Here is a 13165-nt window from a genome sequence, read left to right on the forward strand (position 1 = left end):
AATTATTCAAACCAAAGAAGTCAAGTCCAATAACAACTCTAGACAGAAACAGAACTAAAGACATTGTATTAAGATGTGGCTTTAAGGTTTCCTTAGTAACATGAAATGATCTGTAGGAAAGAATAAACCAGGAAATTCACTGAGTGACTTAACTTCTGACACAGAGAGCTATTTACCTCAGAAAAAAATGAATGCAAACCAAAAATCTATGGATATTCCAGAAGTGTGCAAATTAATATCTTCAGAAGAAAACACATTCTTTATCCATGCAGAACACAGTCCCCTGTGCTGAAGAGCTGTCAGATCTCATTGTCTCCATTGCAGATGCAGAAAATCTCCCTGTAGCCTGGGAACTCCTTCACCCTCAGCCTGCCATGGACCAGACCACCTTCTGATTCTGCACTTGGGTACCAGGAACTTTTCCAGATGGACATGACACGTAAGAACTCTGAGCCTGAGGAGATTCTGCACAGGATTAAGGGAGTCTTTAATGCATGTGAGCAATTTGTAAGTTAACAGTTTGTAGAAAGTGACAAGTTCTCACTATGGAGTATGTAGACCTTGCATCCCAGTGGAGCATCTTTTCTTCCTTTGACCTTACTCCCTGTGATCTGGATAACAGCCATCCTGGGAGAGCTAGGCACAAACTTCATGTGAGTTATCTTGCAGTACCTGTGAGAGGGATTAAAAAGTTTTCACCAAATAGACAACTCTAATTTTGCTCATTTTGAACCTTGTGTGTAATCAATTCTAAACCATTTCATACTTTGTGGTATGTCTGCTCTGGGGTGAGAGACTCCTGAGCCTCTCATGACTTCCCATCAGCTCTGAGGCACTCTCCTTCCAGTGTTAACAGGCAGCATTTTTGCGGGGTCAGTCATCTTGTGGAATATCTGGATTCCATGTAGTATGGAGAGAGGCACAGCTGGAGGTCTTTGGGGAGGCAGTCCTGAGCACCTGAAAGCAGCTTAGGGCAGGTTTAAACTAAAATCCTAATATCACCTCCTGTTCACTCTCTGTGCTATGCATGGGTTCAAGATATGAGTGCTCAATAAGACAAGACTTTAGCAGAATGAAATTTATGTGAAGGCTGAAACTGAACATTTAATTGAGGCAGGACATTGAAATTATCATGAAAGAGTGAAAACTTTGCATCTGAATATGGACAAGGAATATGACAATATGGACAAGGAACATGACAAAAATCATGCTTTGACATTAACTCCAAATGTCTATAAGGAGATGCTGTTATCCAAGATTGGTCTTCACAGTGACTGCAGAGGAAGTTATGTGGATACCCAGAGCACAGTGATGAGTTGAAGGTGCTGAGCACAGAAAACTGATGCATTTCCAGTGAAATCCTCTTTAGGTCTCAGTGCTGACTTGTTTCACAGAGCAAGCTTGATGCCTCCCCTTCATTTCCAAAGTTCTACAAAGTTTTCTGATGAGTCACAATGTGCCATGATGCTTTCAACAGATCCAACAGTGGTCTATGATCCTCAAATCTAGGTTATACATAAGCCTCATTCTTTTATGAAACACAGTCAAAGATATTTTCACTCAGAAGAAAATATAAATATGTTAATTCTACATATAGAAGTCTCATCAAGAGATAGTAGATAAAGGATTTACTGAGAACAATGAGAAGAGACAGATAAGCTTGATGCTTGAATCTACTTTGTTTACCTTTTTCTAATAAAACCATCTAACATTTATTAATATTAATGACACTCACAATTACCTTTGTTTTACCGTATTTATTCATCAGATCCTCATTAGTATTGAATTAAATTCTATTATAAGGGTCATTTACTGATGACTAAACTGGAGCAGTTGGAACAACTTGGACAACTCAAACAACTAGTAAAAGTATAAATATGATAACTCTACATATAGAAGTCTCATCAAGAGATAGTAGATAAAGGATTTACTGAGATCCTGAGACAATCCCAGCTTTTCTGCATGTATTTGTGTGCCTGTTCTTTCTTCACTTCCTCACTAACTCTAGAGTGCTGGGACCCAAGCTGTGGAAGAATGTAGCACAAGAATTATTTCAACATTACCAGAAGATGAGGCTTTGCTGCACAACCACGTTGATGCATATGCTATCAAGTCAAGGGATGAAAGCAATGACATGAATGAAGGGAGAGGCTGATACTCTTCAGCTGGTTAGAGATGCAGAGGCTCCATCTAATAAGTGGTACTACACACCACTACTCTGAAGGTCAGTAAGGAGGGGCCCACCCCACAGTTAAGTGTTTGTAAATTCAGAACTGAACCTAAAGAATGCTAAGTTACCAAACCACAAAATTTCTATTACCAAACAAACGAGAAGGCAGAGCTTTCGCAGGGAGAGTTTTGTTCAAACCCAAGATTGTGAAAATAGCATAAATCTTCTGTTTCAGAGAACACTTTTTCAACAAGAAAGGTTTCAGAGTGTTTGTAGAATAATAGAATATTCCAACACTTGCCAGAGTGTATGTCCCTCTCCTTTCCTTCATAATCACCTTTGAATCTCCCATATATGTTCTTGTGAGGACACCAATTTTAAGGAAGGGGATTGTTGGACAGCTTCTCCTCATCAGATTACAAAAGAATCTCATAAAAGGGTAGACACAGACTAGACAACATGGACAACAATATAGATCATAGGGCTTCACTGTGGCCTAGGAAGGGAAGGGATTATCAGGTATTGAAGATGTCTGTTCTTCTATATGTAGTATTATTTTATTTCTGTAATTCTTTTAAAACTATTACTACATGAATTTGAGTCTAAATAATGGGATATGAGAGGTGCATCTGGCTCAGCTAGGAGATATAAGTTTCTGAACTGCTAATAACCTGTCACCTTGGTAGACTACTAACTACCTAGAAGGAAGTTAGTCATCCACTAAGCAACAAAGACATAGCATCATCCCTTTTCTTAAGGGTAAATACAAATGGCATGTCAGCACCATGAACAGAATAGAGCCTTTAGGGAAGCTGCCTGTTCCAGAGTCTTTGGGGAAGTCTGAAGCCTACCTATGTATGTAAAGCCAAAGAACAGGCTCTTTGGATCTCATCCCTGGACAGTGATTTCTGCCACAATGGAATCTGGCTAAAGCTCACTTTTGCCATTGAGAATTCATCATGCTACTCTGTAATAAACTGTTGATGTCATCTACACCATGCTTTGTGGGAAGTCATTCAAGTCATCAAGTTCAGGGAGCCCAAGGAAAACCATAGTGCAATCCTGGGTACAGATCCTCCATGATATTCTAACACTGGTCCAGAGAAGACACAGCAAAGATAAACACAGGAGTGCATCCCACTCTCACATGCAAACTCCCACCTGGCTCTCAGTGTTGACACTGTACACTGAAAAGAGCTGCTAGGATACATTTTGTATTATAGTGGTTTTCTCAACAAAGAATTTTTTATTTAAATACTTTCTAAACTGGCATAAATGAGTGTAAATGCTTCAAACATCTTTTCTGACTGTGTTATTGTCTGTGTTATTGTGGGAGCAAACTAAGACCCAACAGCATCATTCAAGTTGCTCCATATCCGGGCTTGCTTTCCTGTTGCTGTGGTAAAATACTGTGACCAAAAGCAATGAAGAGAAAACAGTTCCTTTTAACTTACAAGCTATAGGTCACTGGTGAAAAATGTCAGGGCAGGAGCTCAAGCAGGAACTGAAACACAAACTACAGAAGAAGGCTGCCTACTGTCTTTCTACCTCTGGCTTCCTTAACTGTCCTTGTTATTGAGAAACTGCCACAAATGACTCTGGACTGTATCAAGTTGACAGTTGAAAGTAACTAGAAGATTTTATTTGGGTGCCTTTGGAGCATTATGCAAGGTTCCCTTGCTTAGTATACAGAGATTCCTGCAGTGTTCTGCTAGTGAGTTTTGAACAGTGTGACACAGGCTATAATCATGTGGGAAGACAGAACCTCAATCCGCCACCAGATAGTCTTGTAAGCAAGTCTGTGGGATATTTCCTTAATTAATAATGGATTTGATAGGGCGAATTCACTGTGGATGGTGCATCCTTGGGCAGGTGGTATATGAGAGCAAGCCATCAGAAGCAATGTAATACTCAAACAACGTTATTTTATGTCCTCTGCTTCAGTTCCTGCCTCAAGGTTCCTGCACTGGGTTTCTGGCCTGACCCACTGATGGCCTGTGATGTGTGAAGTATAAGCTGAAATAAGCCTTTTTCTCCCCAAGTTGTTTCTGGTCATGGCTTTATCACATCAGAAAGAAACTAGGACACCTGTGTCTGCAGAAGCTGAACAGAAAAAGCAGTGTGGAAGGACTCTTGTCATTATTCTTGTCCATGTCCTCTGGGGTCCAATCCTGTTTCTGAGATCTGGGCAAGATATGATGAGGTCCCATAGACTCAGAACCAACAGCAAAGCCAGGGAGGACTTGAAGGACATTTGGATGTGTCACCTGGGAAATTCTTGCTTATACCCATTTTCCATCCTTGAAACTTAAGGTAAATCCCCTGTCCTTGCCCACAGAGAAATGCCATAGTTTTTTACTAAGATATGTTCTCTGTTTATACACACATTCCTCTAATGAAAAACAATTTGGTATTCACAGAAAATGTGCTGGTGGCTAAACACCACTTAACTCTTTAAGCTGACTTTATGTAATTGATTGCTTCTTGGCCTCATGTTGTAAGGGATGCACAGTACCCAGTCACTCTCCCTTATCAGGCACCAGGATACCAGGTTAATTCCTGGGATTATTTTGGGGTGTTGAAGTGCTCTTCCAAACAGTCTGGTGCCTTTGGCTGAGCACCTTCATAATTTACATTGCTGACTGCTCTAGTAGGGACGGAGATGAAAGCCTTTCCTAGCTTGGCACTAGACATATACAGTCGGTGCCAGAGAGAACCTGGTTGATCTCGTGGGAAAGACAAGACAAAATGAAGAACAGGGAATGCTGGAAATGCCAAGGAAAGTTTGGGATTTTTTTTCCTGATGGGTTCACTACTAGGTTTGCATAGGGCCAGCCTTGGAAATGTACAAGAGGAGTATACCTACAATGAAATTCTGGACCATTCCAGGTAGGAGCAAGAAAGCATCTCCCAAAGGTGAGGAAATCTGACATGCCAGGACCTGAAGGCTTCAAAAAAAATCCTTAACTATATCTATTTCCCATAGCACATTGAACCACAATTCTAGCTGGGTACTCACTTGAGCATCTATTGCAGTGACCTGCTACACTCACCAGTCTCTTTAAATTTCAAATCTATCTCCTTAATCTCTCTTCCTCTTCTGCCTTCTAAGATGGCTATTCCCAGGAGTAGGGAGTAAAGAAGACTTATATGCAATAGGCAAGAGTCCTGGCACAGGGACATCAACTCTGCACTCCGGTAGCTCAGCAGGAAGATGTATTAGTGTTCTAGGCCAACAGTGTCTCCTAAACAAACTGTGCCTGTAACAGAGAAAGGGGGCGTGTAAGACACCTTTTATTCTTTTCTTCACCTCCTGAAATATGTATGTAATACACAGGTAAGCTTTGATGAGAAACATGCACTCTCCCACATGCTATTTCCCCAGGCCTCTGAAGGAGCCAGCAAATCTAGGGCACAGGGTCAGAACTTAGAAGGAGACCAAGAACAAACTGACTACAGGGAGCAGGCAGGAAAACCTTCCTGCCTGTTGGCTTGGAGAGGTAATGAGTCCTCACTAGATAGATCAGGCTAAGGCATGGGTGATCAAGAGGCAACACTGGCTTCTCTTGATCGACCCAAAGACGTCATGGCTTTCAGTGTTTCCTTCAGGTTTCCTGGGCTATGCAGCAGTGGGGCTCCTGGAATTCACCAAGTTGTGCAAGGCAAAAGACATTGTGGGAGAAGCACACTCTCATCTGAGCAATTCCTTAGAAGCCTGGAGTAGGTGAGGGAAGTCTGTACATCATAAAACCTCACAGTCACAAACTCACCAGTGTCCAGGGCCTTAGGCAATTGCCTTATGACAGGAAGGTGATTCTGCTTCTGAAGAGAACTCCAGGTGAGGAAAGACTGCCTGGAAACCTGCTGTCCTCCATTTTCTATCTATCAGCAACTGCAGAAAAATCCTGGGAGCTGTGGAAGAAATTTAAACAAACACTGAATAGGGCCCTTTTTGGAGTGATATTAGTTCCCTGGTTTTTGTTTTTATTTGTTGTTATTGTTTTCTTTTGTTTTAATCAGAAATGGCTTAAGAAGAAAAATGTTTATTTTGGCTCATATTTGGGAGTCATTGCACAAGAAAGCCATTAAAAAGATAATGCTCAAAGGGAGGAACAATGAGATCATGTCAATAGATGCAGAAAAGCCCTTTGTGAAAGTCTAACAACTTTTCATGATAAAAGAAGGCAGGAATATATGCACATATTTCCATATGATAATGGCTATACTTGACAAATTTGTAGTCAACATTATACTACAATGGGGAATCTCAAGCATAGCCACTAAAATCAAGAGTCTGAAAAAGGTGCCACCATTCCTCTTATGTACTACAATGCTTCAAGGCTTAGCTAGAGCAAGAAGCCATAGGAATGAGATAAGGGAGATAGAGATGAAAAAGTCAGGCTATCTACAGCTAAGTACATAAAAAACCCTAAGAATCTTTTATGCCATGTAATTCTCCAGAAAGAAACAGGATACACAATTAAATATGTGCAGCTTTCCTGTATAGTAATAACAAAACTGTTGAGAAAAAATCCCATTCACTAGAATCTTAAGTAAATGAATAAGTAAGTAAGTAACTTACCTTGGATTAAATCAAACCAAGAAAGTAAATGAATTACACAGTGAACCTTTATAAACATCAAAAAGAAAGGAGAGAAGGGCTGGAGAGATGGCTCAATGGTTAAGATCACTGACTTCTCTGCCAGAGGTCCTGAGGTCAATTCCCAGAAACCAAATGGTGGCTCACAACCATCAGTATTATGATTTGATGCTCTCTTCTACTGTGTGTCTGAAGATAGCTGCAGTGTGTACTTATATAAATAAAATAAATAAATAAATCTTTGCTGGGCAGTCGTGGCACATACCTTTAATCCCAACACTTGGGAGGCACAGGCAGGTAGATTTCTGAGTTTGAGGCCAGCCTGGTCTACAGAGTGAGTTCCAGGACATCCAGGGCTACACAGAGAAACCCTGTCTTGAAAACAACAACAAAAAAAAAGACAAGAGAAAACAATAGGAACCCCAGAATCTAAGAAGACAAAAATAATTCCTCATGAGCCACAATGAATAGCACTGGCCACTTTTTGAGGGATTCTAGTTCAGTTCCTAGCACCTATATAGGGGCTGTCCAACATCTGTGACTCTAGCTCTGCAGGATCCAGTACCTGCTTCTGATCTCAATCAGGTTCAAAGCAAGTATGCTGTATACATACATATATACAGAAAAATGCTCATAAAATTTTAAAAATCAATTTTTTTTAAATCTGAGGGAAATGAAAATTAAGCAATGTTGATTTATCCTTACAGAGTCATAGAGAAAGTCAGGAACTAAAATGTATCTCTTTATGCAAGAGGAGTCTGTTATTCCAGACAACAGTGGCTTCATAAAGCAAAGAGCAGGGGACAATCACTACCTCCTCTGCCAGGCCAACACGTTTGCCACACCAGCCCCATCTTCTTTTAGAGAACCTGGTGACAACTGGATGGCAGTGGCCTGTGCAGGAGATTAGGACAGAAGCCCAGCACACTTAGGGGAGGGATGGTCAAGGGATGAACATTTTGCAGTGCTCTCCATGCTCCAGGCTTCCTCTTCCCCAGCAGGGCTGTGCCTATTGTATTAGCATTAACATGCTCATGAAGCCACTGTGCAGCATTCAGAGTTTCCCTTGTCATGAGTTTGGTACTTGTTAGTGGGTGCCTTTCCTTTCCTCTGAGGGTTTCTCTCCCCCAGGTGCCTTCTGTAGAATCTTAGATATTAGATGCTTTGGTCTTTAGTTCTTGGCATACGTTTAGTTTCTTAAGTCTCCAGTTCTCTCTGAAAATAGCTAATACTTCAAGCTTTACTCCTGTGTAAACTCTTGACATATTAAGAGCAGTTATTATAAAATGCTATCTTCTAATTCTGAGACCCAAACACAGGAGTTGGCCACCTTGGATGATTGGATTCTCATCAAGTGTGATTCATAGTTCCATTAGACAGGATCCTTATATTACTGTATGTAAGTACCAAGGGGACTAAAGTAAAATTGCATGTAATTTCTGTTTATACAGTTGTTAAGACTTCCTGACTCCATCAGTGAGAAGGAAGCTGGCCATTCAAGCTTCTGAAGAGGATAGTATCTAGTTCAGGGTTGGCCTTGGGCACATTTACTTTCAACCTGCCTATGATTACACAGCCTCAAACTTCCAAGACTCTCTTTAATTCTATATTTTTTTACATTCATTTTTACTGTTTACTAAAAGATAGAAATCCGGAAGTCATAGGGCATAGAACCAAGATTTCTTGGATACAAGTTCTTCCTGTGTTGAAGGACCTACAAAAAAGTAGCTTGTCATCCACTATGTAGATTTCATCAGAAATATGAAAGTTCAAGGAAGGCACCAGAGGTCTCACAGTTAAGCAGGTGAATTCTGCCTTAGAAGTTTACTTTGAACCCATTTTGCATGAAGGGAAAATTAGCAAGTTGGGCTGACTAGATTGTGTCCTGATCTAACATGTAGCTGTGAGAAGGAAGCTTAGCAAAAAGTTTGGGCCAAATCTCCCTAAATGGCTGTCATCCAACAGAGTAGAGTCAACTCAACAGGTAAAATGTTCCAGTGGGATGCCACATTTGCCTGCTCTCCAGGGGAACTTGTCACTAGCAGTCACTAAAATTACAGGCTGCAGAGGTGCTTTAAAATCTCTCTTCACCTAAGCCTGTGCAGGATTTCCTTGGGCTAAGATTCTACCTGCCTCTACCACTTCCATCTGAGCAAGTGCCCTGAGTAAGTAGAGAATCAGAAGGTGGCTGGGACCCAGGCAGGCTGTGGGAGGAGGAGCTCTGGAACTGCAGGGGGAGTTTCAGCCTCTGCCATGGTGACACTGAGCTCTGACAGCCGCTCAGCACAGGGTACTGTGTTCTGCATCAAGTGCATTTTCTTCCTGGAATATTCATTTTTTAAGGTCCTAATATTACTTAATGTCAATAAGATGTCTTTTAATTTTAATTTCAATTTATTTTTCTGAACTAATTACCAAATTTCCTTTATCATCTGTAAATTGTATAATTTCCAGAGGATTTATGAAGTTATTCTTTGTCTGCCTCTTGAAAGGTAGTGATCGATGTTCTAACTTTAAATTTAAACAAAACACTTAATTTTGTTTCTCTTGATTATGTACCATAAAAAGAATAGTGTTTATATGCTGGTTTCTATAGTATGAACAGTTAGAAGTTCTGAGAACCTTTGAAAAGTAAACGGGTTATATGTTCAACCCTCACCTAACAGAAGCCTCCTTGCTGATTCTTATTGACTAGAATCGTCTTAAGAGCCTTTTTATTCCCTGATTAACTTGACAAATTTTGTGAATCCTTAGCCTCTCTCTGCCTGGTTGGAGCAGTCACCTGAGTCACTGTGGTGATGAGGTCACAGGACACAGATTGTTAATGAACAATGGACATGGTCCTAATGGACACAATATTTGTGTCCATTAACATTTTCTGTGTTCTAGTCATGGAATAAAATTTTTAAATAATTTTCTGATACAAGAAATGTACAACAGAGGTAGTGGGAGGGAGGTCAGAGCTGCTGACCAGCAAAGCCCAGCCTCTCAGGAGTCATCACTGGGTGATGAGGGAAGCAGGTTGTGCTGCAGCACTGACTGTGTGGGGTCCATGTTGATGGCTGGGGTCTGTGACATGCTGCTCTTCTGGGGTATCCATTCCTACTGTTTCTGGAGGCTTATTTAGAAACACCAGGTAACAATCCCACTGGCAGTCTGAGCATGAAGACTCAGTCACAAGGCTTTACAATTTAAACATACAATTCTTACACAGTCTTTCACAACGAGCTGCCATCCCTCAACCCAAGGGCTCTTCATGGTTTGCTCATCACATTCCCATAGTTCATTTATTTCAGGCATCTCTGGAAACAGTGCCATCATCTGCAGGGTGATGATTTTGCCTTTCTTGGTATACCAGCCATTTCTCCCTAGTGTCTTTCTTGGTTTAACTTAGGATTGGGCCAAAGGTAGACATCCTGGCTAAGTTACCTCAACCTCAAGCCATTGACCAGTGTCACCTACTAAATCCCTCTAGTTGATGACCCTATAGGTCATGGTGGTTCATGATTTAGGTAACTGAAGAATGACACAAAGGCTAAAGCCAAGGCTTCCTTGATTCACGTTGTACAGGGAGTTCCCATTTTTCCTCCCTGAGCAACCACAGCCTTTACAATCGACTTTAATTAAAGACTGCTCAGATTCTACTTTGTCATTTCTTGTTCCACACATGATTCCTTTCCTAATCTGGCCAAGTGCTTTCCTTTCCCCCAGTGTAGCCTCTTCTAGTGGGACCTGTTTCAGATATCAGTGACTTTTCTTGGTGCTGGGAACACTATATTCAGAATTTCATGTTTCTTGAAAATAGCCTGTTTTGTTACAATGTGCAAAATGCAATCACAGAGCATGGTACAATAGATTATCCTAGGTTTGTCACAGCTTGCTCTCTCCTGCCCACTCTTTAGATGAGTGTTCCTTAATTCTGCAGATCAGGGAGTGTGGGTCCTCTCTCCTAGTCTCCTAAAGTGAGTTCAGCCAGAAAAGTGTGAGCTGATGACTCAGCTTTGAAGGGATAGACTAGAGAATACTTCGTGGCTTGTATCTGAGGAGAGTTCATACACACCAGAGCATTTTCTATAGAATTTATATGTCTGTCTAGAATCTGCATGCCTTACTGATTCTTTTTGTTGTTTGGTTTTTCAAGACATGGTTTCTCCATGTAGCTCTGTATGTCCTGGAACTCACTCTGTAGAGCAGTTTGGCCTTGAACTCAAATGTTCATTAACCTCTGCATTTGAAGAGATGATATTAAGGTGTATGTCATCACTGCTCATCTGTGATTCTTATCATCTAAAATTATAAAGAATTGTATGGCCCATGAAATTTGGAAAAAGCAGGATGTCTAGAGAATTGCTTTCTGTGTCTTTCCTGGTAAGCTGGTGTTTGTGATGGCAGACAATCGCATTAGTATAAATTTTCACTTTACCACTGTAGAATTTCACCTCCAGAAAGATAAGGTTTCCTAGTCCTTTTAAAACAACAATCCCTGAAGTCATGATGTTAAGAGTATCACTGAGGAGTCACAGACTCTGTGCCTGCCTGACTTTCCTAAGGGCTTCAGGTTTACAGGGCTGTGTTTTCTGAAGTGACCCTGACACTTGTACAGATTGCACCTGCTCTGCATAGCTCACAGCACACTGCTTGGTTGGTCAGACCAGGAGATATGTTCATAAAGATCAAGTTCCTTTTTGTTTCTTTCCTCTTTCCTTTGGTTCTGTTTCTTGTTTCCTTTCTTCTTTTATTTACTCTTTTTTTCTGATTATCTCTGTGTAGTTATATAAAAAATGCAAATTTCCAGAAAAATGTGAGAGAAAGCATTTAAAATTTTTATACTTCTTAGTCAGCTACTGTCAACATGGATATAATGCCAGCTACAACTTTAAACTCTACAGCTGTGTTTTCCTTCCATGAAATGAAATGTATAAAGATTCACCTGCCACTCAGTGCACACAGATCACAAAAGGACATCCAGAATGTGTGCTTCTTGTGGCATTTGTCCCATAAAGCAACTGCCATTTTCCTTGATCATTGGGAAACAGAACTATATCTTTTTGCATCCTACTATGTTCTGATTCTTGTGACTGGGATTTGGAAAAATGCATAAATTTTAAAAGAACATCACAATACAATGGAAATAATTAAGCACCATACACTACACACACACACACACACACACACACACACACATATAAATCTAGAATACATTATCCATAATTTTATAAAGGATTAACCTTTTCTAAAGATTCTACAGAAATTTTATTTCAGGAAATCAACTCTGTTAAATGGTTTTTCTGACTACACACCTCAGGTCTCATGCCTGAGTACCCTGTACTTTACCCCCTTTACCTTTTCCTAATATCTTCCACTAAAACATCTCATGTTCTAAATTAGTATAAAATGATTTCACCCAAACTCTTGACTTCCAGTGATAATTTTTTTATTCTGTATCAGGAATTTGTTTATAAAGTTGCATGCCCCATATGCTTGATGTCTGTGCTTTATAGTTTCATGATAACTTGACACAAGCTGGAGTTATTTTAGAAGAGAAAATCTCAACTGAGAAAAAGCAGCCACCAGACTGGCTCATGGGCAAGCACCTGATACATATCCTTGATTGATGATTGATTTGACATGGGAGGGTCCAGCTCACTGTGGACATTTTCACACCCAGGATACTGTTCAAGACACCATGAGAATATAGCTAGAGCAAGCTATAAGGACCAATGTGGTAAACAACACTAATCCATGACTTCTACATCATTTCCTCCCTCCAGGTGCCTGTCTTGAGTTATTTCCCCAGTTTTTCTGATGAGGAACTAGAAGCTATATGGTTAAATAATTATTTTTCTCCCCAATCTGCTTTTCATTATAGTATTTTATCAAAGCAACAGAAGGCCTAACCAAAACAGACATTGTTACTAGGGTATGGGCTATTTCTGTGAGAGACCTGACCATGTGTTTTTGGAAGACTTGGAACTTTGGGCTGTAAAATACATAGAAGGCTGATATCTTAGTGAATTATTCATTGTGGACTTGGAATATAATGCAGAGACCAGTGCAGATGATGGAGGCTGTCTTATAAAGTTCCAGAAGGTACTTTGAGAGTCCCTTAAAGATTCTACAAAACTCAATCATATTTTAAGTTAAGAACCACTAAAGTGACTCCTTTGCCTTGATGGAACAATTAAAACTATTCTGGAGTGTTTTCTTGGGCTCAGCACACAGACATGTTGGTCCAGATATGATTGAGGCTGCATCTTGTGCTTGCAGCAAAGTTGGTAGCTTAAGAGTCTCTCAGGTTGTTCTAGATCTGAAACAGGAAGGTATCAGGAGTGACACTGTAGCTTGTCACCTTATTGCAGGCTTATAGCCCCTAAAGAGAGCCAAAGAGAGGCTAC

This window comes from Arvicanthis niloticus, chromosome 9 (genome assembly GCF_011762505.2).
Source record: "Arvicanthis niloticus isolate mArvNil1 chromosome 9, mArvNil1.pat.X, whole genome shotgun sequence".
Lineage (NCBI taxonomy): Eukaryota > Metazoa > Chordata > Mammalia > Rodentia > Muridae > Arvicanthis > Arvicanthis niloticus.